The following is an 18,585-nucleotide window of genomic DNA, read 5'->3' as shown; positions in this document are numbered from 1 at the left end:
ACCAATTGCCAGGCAGTGGCCATCTCCAACAAGAGAGGGTCTAACCACCTCCCCTTGACATTCAATCCCCCACCATCAACATCCTGCGGGGCACTATTGACCAGAAACTCAACTGAACCAGCCACACAAGTGCCATGGCTACGAGAGCATGTTAGAGGCTTGGTATTCTGCAATGAGTGGCTCACATCCTGATGCCAAAAAGCCTCTTCACCACTTACAAGGCAAAAGTCAGTAGTGTGATGGAATACTCTCCACTTGCCTGGATGAATGCAGCTCCAACAACGCTCCAGAAACTTGATGCCATCCAGGAAAAAATGGTCCGCTTAATCAGCAGCTGATCCACCACCTTAAACATTCACTCCCTCCGTGACCAGTACACCATGGCTGCAGTGTGTACCATCTACAGAATGCACTGTAGCAACTCATCAAGGCTTCTTCAACAGCACCTCCCAAACACACAACCTCGACGACCTAGTACAAGGGAAACAGGCACATGGGAAGACCACCACCTCCCCTCCAATTTACACATCATCCTGACTTGGACATTTTTTTGGCATTCCTTTATCGTTGCTGTGTCAAAATCCTGGAACTCCCTGCTATTAAATCCGTGTGTTAATGGAGACACAGAATGCAGGAGTTGGTTTAACAAGTCTTTACTGAATGGAGACAATCTGGACACTGAAACTACAGAAGCCTGCCAGGGCCTTTTATACAGGGATGGTCACTGCCGGTACTGCAGTCTGAGACCAGTTATTCCCTTAAAGGGACATACACAACAATTCCTCCCCTTTTAGATAAACAGTACATAACATTCATTTAACAACTAAATAATAACTAATTACAATTACAATTACGGTTGCTGGATGCATTAGTTGAAGTTAAGCAATTATAAGTTCAGTCTTTGAGGAGGCTTCCTGATTCTGTTTGGATAACGCCTCTTTGGGATATCAGGTTCTTCTGGCAAGGTTGAGTCGGGATCAATGTCGTTGTTTGGTTAATCTGCTTCCAATATCACTGATTCTGCGGTAGATGCAATTGGCACTTCGGTTTCATCGCCAGGTGTATCAGATCGTGGTGTGGAGTTGAGGTTTTCCAGTGACTCTAGAATCTGGTCAGCATGGCATCTTACAATGCTTTCTCCAACGTCCACGGTATACATGAGAGGTCCTTACCATGTACAGATTGTTCCTGGCTGCCATTTCTCTGTGCGGTAGTCCCGGGCCAAAAATTGTTGACCTATCTTAAAACTCCTGGTCAGCCTTTCATTCATATTCTGAAACTGCCTGTTCTCCACATCTCTTCTGACGTTTGGCTTAACCAAATCCAAGCGGCATCATAGTCTTCGATTGAAGAACATCATGGCTGGAATTTGGTTGGTAACCGCATGTGTCGCAAACAAGAAGTTATCCACCTTGTGTTGTAGGGGTATATCTTCATTACACATTGCCTTGATAGCCTTCTTGAATGTTTGAACAAACCTCTCGGCCAATCCATTAATGGCTGGATGATATGGGGCAGATGTGTAATGCTTAACACCATTGTTCTTTAAGAACCTCCGGAACTCTTCAGACACAAACTGTGGTCCATTGTCAGAGCAAATCTGTTCAGGCAGCCGATTCCTGGCGAATATGGTTCGTAAGACTGTGATAGTTTTTTCTGTGGTGGTTGAGGACATTTTTATTACCTCTGGCCACTTTGAATGTGCATCCACCGCAATTAAAAACATCGAGTCCATAAAGGGACCAGCAAAATCAATGTGCACCCTTTGCCATGGAGATGAGGGCCACTCCCATGGATGTAGAGGGGCTTGTGGTGGGGCGTTTTGGACCTTCTGGCATCCTGTACAGCTCTTGGTCATCTCTTCGATTTCTCTATCGATTCCCGGCCACCACACAAACGCTCTGGCTAAGTTCTTCATTTTTACCCCTCCCAGATGACCCTCATGAAGCTCATTGAGCACTCTATCCTTCAATTTGGGTGGAATTACTACTCTGGATCCACACATCAAGGTTCCTCTGCACACTGACAGCTGTTCTCTTCTCGGCAAGAATGCTGGCAGCAGTGGTTCGCCATGTGCTGGCCATCCCTTCACCGTTAAATCATAGACCCAGGAGAGTGTCGGGTCATTTCGTGTTTCCTTTTCTATGTTGGCATTCGTCACAGGGAGACATTCGACAATAGTCAAGTGGAATAACTCCACTGGATCCACTGCCAGTTCTTCTTCCACCGTCGGCAAGGGTAGGCGTGACAATCCATCAGCATTCCCATGCTGTTTAGTTCCTTTGTACTCGATGTCATATTGGTGTGCCCCTAGGAAAAGGGACCACCTCTGTAGCCGTTGTGCCGTCATTATCGGTACGCCGTTCTGAGGGTTGAAAATGGAGACGAGAGGTTGATGATCAGTTAGTAGAGTAAATTTCTGACCGTGCAGGTAGTGATTGAACTTCTTCACCCCCCAACACCAGGCTGAGGGTCTCTCTGTCAATCTGGGCGTAGTTACACTCGGCTGAAGTTAACGAGCGTGACGCAAAAGCTATCGGCCTCTCTGAACCATCAAGGAATTTATGTGACAGTACCACCCCAATGCCGTAGGGAGACGCATCCCACGTCAGTCTTATCGGTAGTGATGGGTTGTAGTGAGCCAATACTTCTCTTGAAGTGATTAGGTCCTTACTCTTCTGAAAGGCTCGCTTACATTCATTGCTCCATTTCCATGCTACTCCCGTTCGTAGTAGGGCGTTCAGTGGATGCAGAATTGTGGACAAATTCAGCAAAAACTTATGGTAGTAATTAACCAATCCGAGGAATGACCTCAGTTGTGACACATTTTCAGGCGCTGGAGCCTTAACTACCGCTTCAATTTTGTCAGGGGACTTATGCAACCCTTCTTCATCAATCACGTGGCCACAATACGATATCTGTTTCTTAAAAAACTCGCACTTGGGGCAATTGGCTCGTAGCCCATGTTCACGTAGTCTAGTGAGCACCTGCTCTAGGTTGGCAAGGTGTTCACTGTCATCTTCACCTGTCACTAGGATGTCGTCCAAGTAACACTGAGTCCTCGGAATCCCCTGCAGGACTTGTTCCATCACTCTTTGCCATATCGCCGGAGCTGATGCTACTCCGAATACTAGTCGATTATACTGGTAAAGACCTTTGTGAGTGTTTATCGTGAGATACTTCCTGGAGGATTCTTCAACCTCCATCTGCAAATATGCTTGCGCTAGGTCAATTTTTGTAAAACGCTTCCCTCTGGATAGTGAGACGAAGATATCTTCTATCCTTGGAAGAGGATATTGTACTGTCTGAAGGACTGGGTTCACTGTCACCTTGAAGTCCCCACAGATGCGAACCTTCCTTGGCTCCTCAGACTTATTGTTTAACGTTTTCTTCATGACAGGAATGATGGGTGTCGCCCACTCGCTCCAGTCTACCTTAGATAACACGCCTGCATTCTCCAGATTCTCCAGCTCTGCCTCGATGGCTGGGCGAATTGCATATGGTACCGGTCTTGCTTTGAAAAACTTGGGAATTGCATTCTCCTCTATTTTTATCGAGGCCGTTACGCCTTTAAGAGTGCCCAGTTCTTGTTGAAATACCTCTTTGGCGTCAGCTAAGATTGTTGACAATCGTCCAGGAGTGACGTCATCATCCTTTTTACCAGCCACCGTCAGTGCCTGAATGGAGTGCCAGTCTAAACTTATCTTTCTGATCCATTCACGTCCCAATAACGGTGGTCCACCATCTTGCAGAATGTAGAGATACAATTTCCGTATTTTCTTGCCGTTGTATTCGACAGGCACCCTTATTTTTCCTCTGGGGTATACTTTTTGCCCCGTATACGTCGTCAAGACAATGGATGTCTCTCTCAAGGGTATGTGTGAGAATAGCCGCTCGTAGTCTCGTCGATTCATGACGGTTAGAGCTGATCCTGTATCCAATTCCATTTTGACTTGAGACCCTGCTATCGTGAGGGTGACCCAAATGGTTCGGTGATCCTCTTTTGTGATTACGTTGTGAAGTTTGAGACAGCTTAGTCTCTTGTTCCCGGATTCACTATTGTTCATCTGGTCTTCGGAACTACTGTCCGTCATCTTTTGTACTTTCCTGTACGGTTCCTTAGTAGCCTTTTTATTGTCATTGGTCTTCTTCTCAGACCTGCAAACTCATGCAATGTGTCCCATCTTTCCGCATTGCCTGCATATTTTGTCCTTGGACCAGCAGTCCTTCTGGTCATGGTTTGTTCTGCCGCAGCGATAACATTTTGCAAATCCCCGTGTCATTTTGTGGTTGCCGTATTCCTATGGCTTTTGTTGTATTTCCGCAGCTCCTCTTGCTGCTTCGTACGATACTGCCACGCTGAAAGCCTTATCTAGCGTCAGCTCTTTCTCTGAGTGTAACCTCTTCTGGGTTCCTTCACTCAGGAGTCCACAGACAAATTTGTCCCGTAAGGTATCTGCCAGTCCTGCTCCGAACTGGCAGTGTTTTGATAGCTTGCGTAGTTCCGTAAGATAATCAGCATTGCTCTCATTTTTATGCTGATTTCTCCTGTGGAATTTAAGTCTTTCTGCTATCAGCAGCGGTGTAGGATTTAGGTGTTCCTGTAGGATCGCAACAATTTTGTTAAAACTCTTCGCCTTCGGTTTGGCTGGAGTAATCAGGTCCAGCAATAGGCCGTACGTTCTTGCTCCCATTAAATTTAGCAATACCGATGCCTTTTTCCCCTCGGCTATTTCGTTTGCCTCGCAATATACCTCGACTCTTTCCACATACGTGGTCCAGTCTTCTATTGCATTATCGAAGGCAGTGATATCGCCAGTCTTTGGCATCTTGAAAATTTAAGATGGCATCTCCCGCGCTTTTCCTTCGTCCCCAATGGATCAAAATGGCGCCTCCCGTGCTTTTCCTTCTTCCCCGCCGAGTTAAGATGGCACCTCCCTCGCTTTCCCGCCGCTGCCGCTGCTGTCAACGCCGCTCTCTGCAGTATTTTTATTTTTAACCATTCCCGTCGTGGAGCGGACCCTCTGGGACACTTCCCTCCCTCTTCTTAGGTCCGAACGCTGCCCGGCTGTGAAGCACCGGCCGCGCCCTGTGTGCTCCACCCTCTCTCTCTCTCTTTGCTTCCCGACTCGCTGCCCGGCCCCGTTGCAGAGCCACCCGATCAAGCTCTAGCCCGCCGCAGCCCAGGAAGGATCAGTGCACTACCTGCCACCAGCCCGATTAGCTGGGAAACCACAGACTGGGGAACCAAGCCTGGCTCTTGACAGTCTCCCCTGCAAATTTTCAATCCGATGTTTTGGAGGGCAGTTGCCCATGGTCGACGCCCGTTTCTCGAGTTTCTTTGGATTATTTTTTTTTTTCTTTTCTGGCTTCGACCTTCAATAACGTCGTCTGAGGTGCTGCCGAATTGCAGGTAAGTTTGTTTCTTACTCGTTGCCAGTATGAAATCCGTGTGTTAATGGAGACACGGAATGCAGGAGTTGGTTTAACAAGTCTTTACTGAATGGAGACAATCTTAAAACTGAAACTACAGAAGCCTGCCAGGGCCTTTTATACAGGGATGGTCACTGCCGGTACTGCAGTCTGAGACCAGTTATTCCCTTAAAGGGACATACGCAACACCTGCCTTACAGCACTGTGGAAGTACCTTCACCACATGGACTGCAGCAGTTCAAGAAGGCGACTCACCACCACCTTCTCAAGGGCAACTAGGGATGGGCAATAAATGATGGCCTTGCCAGCAATGCCCACATCCCGAGAATGAATCAAAAGAAGTGGACTTGCTCTGCAGATGTCACTGTTGGGTGTCATCAGGGAGCACGTTAGTGGGGGAAGTATAAAGTATGTGTCTATACTTAATGCAATAATGACGAGACAGCTTGAAAGATTCAACGTAGGTCTTTACTTAATACCAACAGGCGGGAAACTGAGGGGAGATCAGTACCCACAGTACTATTTATACCCCTATGGCCAGGAGTGGTACTACGGTATCACTACGCCCTACAAAGTAGTGCTGCCCTGGCCATAGGTTTAAAGTAACATACCTATTACATACACTACAGGAAGCAATAGAGTTTGGCATCATTTTCAGTTATTTACTCTTTTGGGTAACAGAATTCATTTGGTAAAACTGATACCAGCAGAAAAAATGAGAGAACTTGTTTAGTGGGTTTAAAAATGGTGCCATGACAGAGCACGGAGATAAAATGTTACCAAAGAAGGCACTGAACTCCATTGTTCCTTAAGGCAAGCGAACTGGCCATATCAACCAGTGATGTCAACATTAGTGCGTGTGGTCTAAAGTCTCGGGCAGACATTGCCGGGGGAGGGGTGGGAGTGCTTTGCACCAAAAGCACTGCTCTTAAGTTGCAATCGAATAGTTTCCTTTAAATTACTTTATGTTGCAATTAGGATTAGACTGTCCTGATCCCGCCTCCCCACAGAATTAATTAAAGGCCTTAGTAGAAGAGAAACTGAGTGAAACAATAACCATCCCTGTCAGCTCACTCAAACTCAGGCAGTGAGGATAGCAAAACCGTTTTAATCTGGTGGGAGATCACAGAAAAGAAATTATAGGGAATTCATTTTAATGAAGGGTCAAAAAGGGATCTTTTTTCAGTTAATTTAGTAAGAAAATGGGTGAGAATTCTAAAAAATTAATACTTTAATTACCATAAAATTTAAATTTAAAATTGTATCTGGATCTAAGCCAATCCCCTTATTTTTTTCTGGTTGGATTTTGATGTGAAGGAAATGGAATGATATTTATATTTATTTGTACATGTTATATGACACATATCTGGCTTATATTAGTGGGTTCTGTTCGATGACTTGCAGCCCAGAGCCCCGAACAGAACACAATCCTTCCAAACTGTGTAGATGCGGATGGTCTTATTTGTCGGAACATTGGGGCAAATTTAACCCTCAAAAACGGGTGGGTTTGGGTAGGTTAGGATGTTAAAATTTTAAAAACTTCAAAACCCAACCCAACCCGCCTCAATTCTGCCCACTTCTGTTTTTGACAGAGGTGGAACGGGATGGGCGACCAACCCATTCCCAGGAGGACGGTGGCACATTTAAATATTTTAATGATGCTGCGTGCCCCAGATTTTATCTCTCTTCCCGCTTTAACCCCGGACGGACGGGTTTCCCGGGCCTTGGGAAACCCAGCAGCTAAAGGGAGGCGAGGACTGTGTATTGATTGGTATGTGGGTTCAATGACGACACATTCATGAAAGAGAATGACTTTTAACTAAAGTCTGTTCAACACTGTTAACAGCATTACAGGAGACACCATCTTAGAGATCCATCTAAAACAAAACTAAAACTAAACTGCTTGTCTCTCACATGCCCTCTGCTGGTCAGGCATAAATAATCAATCAGGCAAATATGCTGGTACGGCATAAATAATCAAACAGGCAAGTACCATCACTATTTGCTGATATCATTACATCTCCCTTTCTTAAAACAAAAGTATTTTACTTTTATCTAACAACATGTTTTCTTTGTATTACTCTGCATTTTAACTGTAACACTTAATGAACTTACATTATCATTATCAAGGTTTTTTAACCTTGTTTTGTGTGTTCACATGAAATATGTAAATACACTAGAACTTGAAAAGAGAATAAGATAACATTACTTCCTTCTATAACAAGAGTCCTTAAATTTGCTCAATGAGTCTCTCAGGAGGCTTCACATGTCTTGAGGATTTTCTATTGATTGTCCTTGAATCTGAGTTGTTGCCTCAGATGATGTGTTCTCAGCTGTGTGATCAGGTTGTTCAACAGTATCAGTCTTTTGACCTGCTGTGTGATCAGGTTGTTCAACAGTATCAGTCTTTTGACCTGCTGTGGCTGGTCCCATGAGAACATCTCGACGATTTCTTCGCAGAACAGCACCCTCATCTGTCTGAATGGTGTATGATCTTGGTTGAACTTCACTCAGGACAGTTCCCTTCTGAGTCCATATGTTTGTTTTGTCTTTGAACCTTACTTGGTCACCAGTGAGGAGTTCAGGTAGGTTTTGTGTTCCTCTGTCATAGTAGTACTTTTGCTTTTCTTTCTGTTGTTCTTTGAACTTCCTCACTTTCTCCCCCTCTTTTGTTTTCAGGAGGTTCTCCGGGATGGGTAGGTTTGACCTTAGCAGATGTTCCATAAGGAGTTGGGCTGGTGACATACCACACTCGAGCGGCGTTGTGCGGTATACAAGCATGCTCTGGTAGAAGTCAGTTCCACTGTCTTTTGCCTTGTACATCAGTCTTTTCACTGTCTGGACTGATTTTTCCACTAATCCATTGGACTGTGGAAAGTGAGGACTTGACGTTGTGTGGACAAAGTCCCACTCTTTGGCAAAGTGTCGGAAACTTGCATTGTAAAACTGGGGTCCGTTGTCTGTGAAGACCTCGCTTGCCACGCCATGTCTGGAGAATATGGCTTTCATACATGTTATCACAGCATCTGCAGTGGTGGTGTACAGTCTACAAACCTCTGGATACAGGGAGTAATAGTCTGTGACTACAAGATAATCCTTCCCTTGACATACGAATAGGTCAGCGCCTACCTTCTGGTAAGGTCTGTCTGGCGCTGGATGTGGCTTTAGTGGTTCTACCGGATTGCTTGCTCGATATTTCAGGCATATTGTGCAGTTTGACACCTCATTTGTCACATCTTGGTTGATTCGTGGCCAGTACATCACCTATCGTGCTCTTTTCTTACACTTTTCAATTCCCAGATGTCCTCCATGGATACTTTTTAGCATCTCTTTTCTCAGACTCTTTGGGATAACTATTTTACTTCCTTTGTAGATGATGTCTTCGACCACTGATAGTTCCGCCCTGCAGTTCCAGTACTCTGCCATGTCAAGTGAGCAGTCTTGCTTCATGTTGGGCCATCCATCCAAGATGCTTTTCCTCAGTCGTCTCATTGTTTCATCTTTGTTTGTCTCAGTCTTTATGAGCTCCATTTTTGCATCTGCTATGGGCAGTGCACTTGTGATCATGTCCACGTAGGCGTTCACTTTTTCATCCATTTTGGTGTTTGCGGGCTCACTTGGGTCTACAGCTCTGGACAACGTGTCTGCTATATACATCAGTTTACCCGGAGTGTACGCAACATTCAGTGTATAGCGTTGCAGCCTGATCATCATTCTTTGTATTCTAAGCGGACAGCTATTTAGTGGCTTTTGGAATAATGCAATCAAGGGCTTATGGTCAGTCTCTACACTGATTGCTTGTCCTGCCACAAACTGGTGAAATCTTTCACAGGCGTATGTGATGCTGAGCAGCTCCTTTTCTATTTGAGCATATTGCGTCTCCGCGTCTGTCATTGAGCGCGATGCATATGCAATAGGTTGCCAGTAGTCATATTTTTGCAGAAGAACGGCACTGAGCCCACTCTGTGATGCATCTGATGATATCTTGATGGGTCTCGCTGGGTCATAAAACCTCAGAACTGGTTCCTCTGTGAGCAGTTTCTTTAGATCGCTCCATGACTTCTCATGCTCATGATTCCATTCCCATTCTATGTTCTTTTCAGTTAGTCTTCTCAGTGGCGCCATCTTTTCTGAGAGGTTGGATATGAATTTACCCATGTAGTTGATCATTCCATTAAACCTCTGCACGTCCTTTTTGCATTGTGGCTTTGGCATATTCTCAATGGCGGACACCTTTCTGGGATCTGGTCTGATGCCCTCACTGCTAAGGATATCTCCCACGAATGTCAGTTCTGTCACCCCGAGCTGGCATTTCTCTCTATTCAGCTTCAGGTTTGTTTTCCTTGTTGCTTCCAGCACTTTTTTCAGTCTCTCGTCATGCTCAATTCTTGTGATTCCCCATACTATGATGTCATCCATTGATGTATCAACTCCCTCCAGGTGCTCATAGATCATATGGATAGTTTTGTGATACACTTCAGGAGCTGAGGCAATGCCAAATGGTAACCTTAGGAATCTGTATCTGCCAAATGGACTGTTGAACGTGCACAGTCTTGAACTTGCCTCGCCCAATTTCATCTGCCAAAATCCTGATGATGCATCTAACTTGCTGAAATACTTTGCATTTGCAAACTGTGACATGATTTCCTCACATGTAGGAAGCTTGAAGTGCTCTCTCTTTATTGCTCTGTTTAGATCTCTTGGATCCAGGCAAATTCTGAGCTTTCCATTCTTTTTGTCCACTACGACAAGGGAACTCACCCACTCAGTTGGCTCATCTATCTTTTGAATCACATTCAGGCTTTCCATCCTGTCCAACTCTGCCTTCAGTTGCTTTTGAAGAGCAAACGGAACTTTTCTGCATGGATGTATGACCGGTGTCATACTTTTATCTACTCTGATCATGTGTTCTCCTGGAAGGCAGCCTAGACCCTGAAATAGGTCTTTGTACTCTTTCATGAGTTCATCATAGACTGTCTCTCCTTCACTTTCCACAACGAGGACTCTCTTTACCAGGTTCAGTCTCTCACAGGCTATTAAACCTAGTATGGCTTGCACATCCTTTGGCACCACGATTAATGCTAGCGTGTGCTCTCTGTCCTTGTGTGTTACTTTGACAATGCATCTTCCTTTCACTGGTATATCAGTGCCTGAGTATCCTGTCACTTTCACTTTTATTCCATGTATCTTTGGTCTGGGTCTAATTTTCTTAAAATCAGTCTCTGATATCACATTAACTTGTGCTCCAGTATCCAATTTAAATGGAATGTGTATGTCATTCACTTTTAGTGTCAACATCCAGTCTCTTTTTTCTTTTTTGTTTTCAGACACAACATCTACATAGAACTCCTCTATCTCGCTTTCATCTGCTGTATGGATCTTGCTTTGTTGCGCTTGGTTCTTACAGCAACGGGCATAATGGTTGTTTTTGTTGCAACTATTGCATGTTTTACCATATGCTGGACACTTTTTTGGTGGATGCTGTGTACCACATCGACTACATGACTTTCGATTGCCCCTTTCATTCTTGTTCGCTGGCCACGCCTCTTTTTTCACATTGGCGCTCTTTTTGTTAAACGGTTTGTGTCCGTTCATTCTCACTGCATCCACGTTGCAGCTACTGTCACTGAACAGCTCCTTTGCCTGCAACTTCACAGTCTCTGTAGCCCTACACAGTGCTATGGCTTTTCCCAGGTCTAGATTTTGCTCTCTTAGCAGTCTTTCCCTTAGACCATTATCTGGAATACCACACACCAGTCTGTCTTTTATCAGCGAGTCTGTCAGTCCCCCAAATTCACACGATTTGCTTCTGTTTCTCAGTTCAGTCACATGCTGATCAATAGTCTCTCCCGTTTTCTGTACACATGTGAAAAATCTGTGCCTCTCAAACGTCACGTTACGTTTAGGTATGCAGTAGGCCTCAAACTTCATTTTGTCTCCATCAGCAGCGAATGTGAAGTTATTATACACCTCCAGCGCTTCATCACCCATGACATGTAAGAACACTGACGCTTTCATTTTATCACTTTTCTCGTCAGCTCCGATTGCTGATAAATACAACTCCAAACGTTGTTTGAATCTCCTCCAATTTTCAGCCACATTACCTGTCAACTGAAGCTTCTCCGGTGGGTGTAAACCTTCCATTTTTTCACTTCGTTAGCTATTCTCCAATGGTAAGTAACGATGTTCTCTTTTGGCTTGCTAATATGTGGAGAGCTGATTTAACTTCAGATTTTTCCTCTTCATCTCTTTCAATCACTTCTGACACCATGTATCGATTTGTATGTGGGTTCAATGACGACACATTCATGAAAGAGAATGACTTTTTATCTAAAGTCTGTTCAACTCTGTCAACAGCATTACAGGAGACACCATCTTAGAGATCCATCTAAAACGAAACTAAAACTAAAGTGCTTGTCTCTCACATGCCCTCTGCTGGTCAGGCATAAATAATCAATCAGGCAAATATGCTGGTAAGGCATAAATAATCAAACAGGCAAATACCATCACTATTTGCTGATATCATTACAGACTGCTGCGTGGAAAAGGTAAATGCCTTTCTAGTACTGCTTGTGGGCCGAGAGGAGCAGCAGTGCTTCCCCCTGGCCCAACAAGCAAATCTTCTTCCCCCACCGCAATCAGACCCCACCCCGCAATCACCGCCACCCCCACCCCGTGATTGGAGCCCTCACGATCGGACCTTACCCCCTTGATCGGACAGCCCCCTGCGATTGGACCCCCATGATCGGAACACCCCCCCCGACCCCTTGATCGGATCCACCCCCCATGATCATTAACCATCCCAACGCCCATCTCTGCTTCCGATCTCTCTCCGATTCCCCACAATCACCCCCGACCCTCCAAACCACGCTGTACCCACCCCACTCACACACCCTCCCCCCCACCCCTTGCCTTCTCTACCCCAAGGAGCAGGAAACCTACCTGCTCCTGGGCTGCACCCTCTTCTGAGTTAAAACTCCACAGCATTCGGGGCAACCAGAACTCCCCCCACCTCGACCAAATTGTAAATCCCAGGCCAGCAAATGTCGGGGCCTATGATTCTGGCGTGTCTTCTGTTAATTTGAATGTCTTTCCAGTTAGAAAATTGTGTTTTTAAAATAGGTTTGTACCTGCGAATTAGATTTTATGGTAATTGAAAATATACAGATTCTACCCAGTTGTCAAAACTAATCACCACAGAAAATAAATATCCTCCTGCGACTCTCTCTTTAGTTGGCATTTAGCTGCTCCATATGGTGAAGAGAAGATATTTATTTAGACCAACCATGACATCATGTCGAGGAAATGTGAAGTGATACTTTTGCTGAAAGAATGTCATAAAAATTCCATTAACACTGACTCTAAATCTAACGCTCCACCCTGTATAGGATATGGTGTATCAAAAGCAGAACATTCTGGAAACACTCAGCAGGTTAACCAGCATCTGTGCAAAGGACCAATGAGTTAACGGTCTCGATTTTAACCCCCCCCCCGCCACCCTCCCGACAGGCGGCAGAGGGTCGAGGGGGCATGTGGGTGGTTAAAATATCAGGATCAGGCAACCAGACCCCAGTCCCACCCCTTTAAATTTTAAAGTGCAGAAATCAGGCGATGGACGAGGTTCCCGCAAAAGGCAGGCGAGGACCTAACTTACAAACCAAAGTTGTGGCCTGACGACATAACTGGCACCGCAACTTAAATTTAATAGTATGTGAGGGGGAGGCCCGACCTGTGGGATTCCTGGCAGCTGATCTGAGGCAGGAGCTGCTGGCTCCCCAAGGTAAGTGGGGAGCCAGCAGCTCTTTTAACACTCCTTGTGGGCCAGGAGGAGCAGGGATGCTCCCCCCAGGTCCCACAAGGAAGCCTTCAGCCTCCCCCAGCCCCGATTTCAGCCTCCACCATATTTTATCGATCGCCTTTTGAAAACTCATACACACAACATCAGCTGCATTACCCTCATCAACCCTTTCTGTTAGTCAAACTTGATTTGCCTTTAACAAATCCATGCTGGCTTTCATTGATTAACCGATATTTTTCCAAGAGCCAATTAATTTTGTCCTGGGTTAATGTCTCTACAAACTTCCCCACCACCGACATTCGGCTGATTGGCCTGTTAATTGGCGGGTTTATCCCTCTCCAACTTTTTTGAACAAGGGTGTAACATTTGCAATCCTCCAGTCCTCTGGCACCACTCCCATATCTGAGGAGGATTTTAAGATTCCTGCCAGAGATTCCATAATTTCCACCCTTACTTATCTCAGCAACCTCGGATGCATCCCTTCCGGACTGGGTGACCTTACTACTTTGAGCATTGCCAACCTCTTTATCTATTTTTATCCTATCCAATTTCTCTACCACCTCCTCCTTTACTGTGACACTGGCAGCATCCTCTTCTTTAGTAAAGACAGATGCAAAGTACACATTTAGTATCTCAGCCATGTCCTCTGCCTCCGTAAGAAGATCTCCTTTTTGGTCCCTAATCACATGTTATTACATAGTATTACATACAGTAATATTTACAGCACAGAAACAGGCTGTTCGGTCCATGCCAGTGTTTATACTCCACATGAGCCTTCTCCCACCCCTCTTCATCAAACCCCATCAACATATCCTTCTATTCCTTTCTCCCTTGTGTGTTTATCTAGCTTCCCCTTAAATGCATCTCTGCTATTCGCCTCAACTACTCCTTGTGGTAGCGAGTTCCACATTCTAATCACTCTCTAGGTAAAGAAGTTTCTCCTGAATTCCCTATTGGATTTAGTAATGACTATCTTATATTTATGGCCCCTAGTTGTGGCCTCGTCTGCAAGTGGAAACATTGGGCTGGATTTTGCCAATGGGGAGCTTTTGGAGGCGGGACTCCCACTAGTCGGGTTTTAGTCCCGCCTCCATCGACTTCTGGCCAACCCATGCTATTTTCCCTTGATTGACCTTGTTAAGCCTGCCCAGCAGGCTTAGCAGGCCAATTAAGGGGAAGCCGGTTACAGAGAACGTCAATGTATGACGTTTCATCTGTCAAAAATTTCTGACAGATGAATTGTCATCATTTGACAGCTTTGTGAAGCTGTCAATCACTGACATTCTCTGTAGTTTGATGAGTTCTTGTATTGAAGACTCATCAAACCCCTTTCTTTAGCAGAAATTAGATGGTTGTTGCATTGGAGAATGCAGCAGCCATCTGTCATCTCTGCCGGTGAGATGCGAGACTCTCCGCATCCCCAATGATTAAAGCCTGCAGGAAGAAACAAAGGTAAGTAAACTTTTTCTAACACTTTCCACTTATCTCACATACCCACCTCTCCACACTTGCACCCATCACTTACCTTCACAGCGCACATTTGCATCCCTCTGACCCCTGCAGACCCACTGCTCACCTCGGTGACCCTGGCGGGGCTCGCAGCCTTCGGGAAGCCCGCACTTGTGTGGGTAAAATGGGGATAATCCTCTTATGTGCCTGTTAACTACCTGTTAACAGGCAGTTAGTGGCTGTAATCCCCTTCCCGCCTCCAGGAGACGGGACCCGGCGCGGGTTGGCTACCCGCCTCCCGGGAAGATGGCATGGAGGCGAGTTGGGGGCGGGATGGACACCCGCCCCCAGATCCTGCCAATTTCCTGGCCGCCTCCAAACCCATCTCCCCAGGGCAGGCAAGATCGCGCCCATCTTCTCTACATCTACCCTATCAAACACTTTCATAATCTTAAAGACCTCTATCAGGTCAGCCCTCAGTCTTCCCTTACCTAGAGAAAAGAGTCTCATCTTTCCTGATAGGCATAACCTCTCAGTTCTGGTATCATTCTAGTAAATCTTTTTTGCACCTTCTCCAGTGCCTCTATGACCTTTTTAAAATTGGCCCAGAAATTCGGGTCTCCACGAGTGAGTACGCACGGGGCACTGCGCATGCGTGGGAAACCGGCACTTCCGTTCCCCTGAAAGCAGGGGTTCAGAGGTCGAACGCGTGCGCGGGAGAGGCTGCGCGTGCGCATCGAACTTCAGTTGTTTTTATAGGTTTTCCCGGGAGGGTAAGTCTCCAGAAGTTAGACATATAAAAAGCAGGCGTAAGGCCTGCTTTTTGCAAGAAAAGTGGTGAATTAATTAAAATTAAAACATTTTTTCCACAGGTTTATTATTTTTAAACACTTTAAAGAAAGGTAAGTTTATTTTTAGCCCCGTTAGAAAATAAAATTATTTTTTTCAAAAATTTAAATTATTGTTTAAAATAGTTATTTCATGTAATTTATAGTTTATTTAAAAAATGTGATTAAAAAAAAATTTATTTGAAGATTTAGTGATGTTATGGGGCCCGTAGTGTTTCTAAGTTTTGACAGGTCTTCCTGTCAGACTTATGAATGGAGCATTCCCTGCTCCGATTGGCTCCCCATGGCCCACGTGATCCCAGGGGACACATTGAACTAACTGCGCCCCTGGGATACGCAAGCACTGCGCGCCAGCGGCTGGAGCAGGCCATGGATTGGAATTCCACGGGAGGCCCACAGCTCAACGGCCGGCATACAAGATAAGTGCAGGTCGGGGGCTTCCACCCGTGGGAAGCTCCCGACCCAAATTTCTGGGCCATTATGGAGATGAGAACTGTTCACAGTACTCCAAGTGTGGTCTAACAAAGGTTCTATACAAGTTTAACATAACTTCTCTGCTTTTCAATTTTACCCCTTTAGAAATGAACCCCAGTGCTTTTTTATGGACTTATTAACCTGTATCACTACGTTTAGTGATTTGTGTATCTGTACCCCCACATCCCTGTGTTCCGGTGCCCCATTTAGACACTATTTTTTCCAAAGAGTATGTGGCCTCCTTATTCTTCCTATCAAAATGTACCACATCTCACTTATCTATATTGAAGTTAATTTGCCAATTACATGCCCATTCTGCAAGTTTATTAATGCTCTCCTGTATTTTGTCACACTCTTCCTCTGTATTAACTACATACCTCAATTTGATGTCATCTGCTAATTTTGAAATGTTACTTCCGATTCCCGAGTCCAAATCGTTTATGGTGAACAACAGTGGTCCCAGCACCGATCCTAGTGGAACAACACTTCCCACCTTTTTCCAGTCTGAGTAACTGCCTTTAATCACTACACTCTGTTTTCTGTTTTGAAGCCAGGTTGCTATCTATTCTGCTACTTGTCCCTTAACTCAACATGTTCTGACCTTAGTCATGCATCTACTACCTTATCAAAAGCCTTTTGGGTCGATAATCAGAGGGCATAGATTTAAGGTGATTGACAAAAGAACCAGAGACGACATGAGGAAAAACATTTTTCCGCAACAAGTGGTTAGGATTTGCAATGCGCTGCCTGATAGGGTGATGGATACAGATTCAATAGTAACCTTCAAAAGGGATTTAATAAATACGTGAAGGAGAAAAAATTGCAGATATATGGGGAAAGAGCGGGGGGAGTGGAATTAACTGGATTGCTCTTCGAAAGAGCCGGCACAGACTTGATGGGCTGAATGGCCTCATTCTGTGCTGTACAATTCTATGATTCTATGATTTACCCTTTCTGTTACTTCTTCAAAGAATTCAGTAAGGTTAGTCAAGCATGACCTTCCTTTTTGGAATCCACGCTGACTACTCTTTATTATATAATCAGTATCTCAATGTTTTTCTATTACATCTTTGAGTAAAGATTCTATTATCTTTCCTACCACTGACATTAAACTAATTGATCTACAGTTCCCTGGACTTGTTTTATCTCCATTTTTAAATATAGGAATCACATTAGTTGTCTGCCAGTATTCTGGCACTATTCCCTATTCTAATAAATTTATATATATATATATATATATATATATTATATATATATATAATAGTGCCTCTACTATATCTTCCTAACTTCTTTTAATATGCACGGATGCAATCCAACAGACCAGGGGTTTTATTGTCTCTAAGTTTGATTAGTTTATCAATTATCTCCCCCTTTCTATCTTAAATGTCTTTATATCTTTTATGATCTCTTCTTCTCATGTCATGTTCACCATGTTAGTCTCCCTGGTAAATAACGAGGCAAAGTAATTATTTATTATTTCTACCATTTCGCAGTCATTTCCTGTGAGCTTATCGTGTGTATCCTTTAGTGGGCCAATCCCTATCCTGATATTTCTTTTGTTATTTATGTGTCTGTCGAATACTTTACTATTTCTTTTTATATTCCTTGATATTTTAATTTTGTAGTTTCACTTTGCCTTCCTAATTTATTTTTACTTCTTTCCTAACCTTTTTGTATTCCCTTTTGTCATCCTCTCCTTTGTTGTCTGTGTACTTGGTGTCTGCCTTTCCTTTGGTTTCAATTTTGCCCTTATTTCTTTATTCATCCAAGTTGTGTCATTACTGTCTAGTTTGTTCTTGCTTTTTAGTGGGATATATTTCTCCTAGACTCTATTGATCACCCACTGTTTCCCACTGCAGTTCTATTTCTTTGTTTGTCAGTAAATTTTTCCACTTTATTTTCCCTAGTTCCATTCTCATCTCCTTAAAAACAGCTATTTTCCAATTTATTAATTTGGTCTGTCTTATTTATCTCCGTCTCAATCTTTATCTTGTCTTATCTGTTCTGGTTCATTTCCCATTTGCTAGGTATAGCAGTGCTCGCTCTCTGGTTGGCTTGTCACATACTGGCTAAGAAAGGAGTCCTGCACACACTGTAAAAACTCCATTCCCTGTACCCCTTTCACGACCTCTTCTTGCCAGTTTATTTGGAGGCAGTTAAAATCTCCCATGATTATTTTTCTATTTCCTTTACTCATTTCACATATTTGCTTACGTATTGCTTCCTTCACCTCCCTTCCACTATTAGGTGGTCTGTCGTATACCCCTATTAGCGTGATCGATCCCTTCTTATCTTTTATTTCAATCCATATGGATTCTGTTTCTAACCTTCTGTTAATTATGTTCATTTTTTCTACCGCCATTATATCACTAATTAGTACAGCTACCCCACTACCCACCCCCTGCCTTCTTCCTTGCCTAACCTTTCTGATTGTGTTATAACTTGCAATATTTAGTTGCCAGTCCTGTTCTTTATGAAGCCATGTTTTAGTTATTCCTACTATATCTGGTTCCTCACTGAGGATTATTGCCTCCAGTTTCTTTTGCCTTCGGACTTGCATTATTTTCACCAGATCCCTCCCTA

The sequence above is a fragment of the Somniosus microcephalus genome, chromosome 1, assembly GCF_052327205.1.
Source record: "Somniosus microcephalus isolate GS21.2 chromosome 1, FLI_Smic_1.0, whole genome shotgun sequence".
Taxonomy (NCBI): Eukaryota; Metazoa; Chordata; class Chondrichthyes; order Squaliformes; family Somniosidae; genus Somniosus; species Somniosus microcephalus.
The sequence above is the reverse complement of the archived record's forward strand: the minus strand, read 5'-3'. Positions refer to the sequence as shown.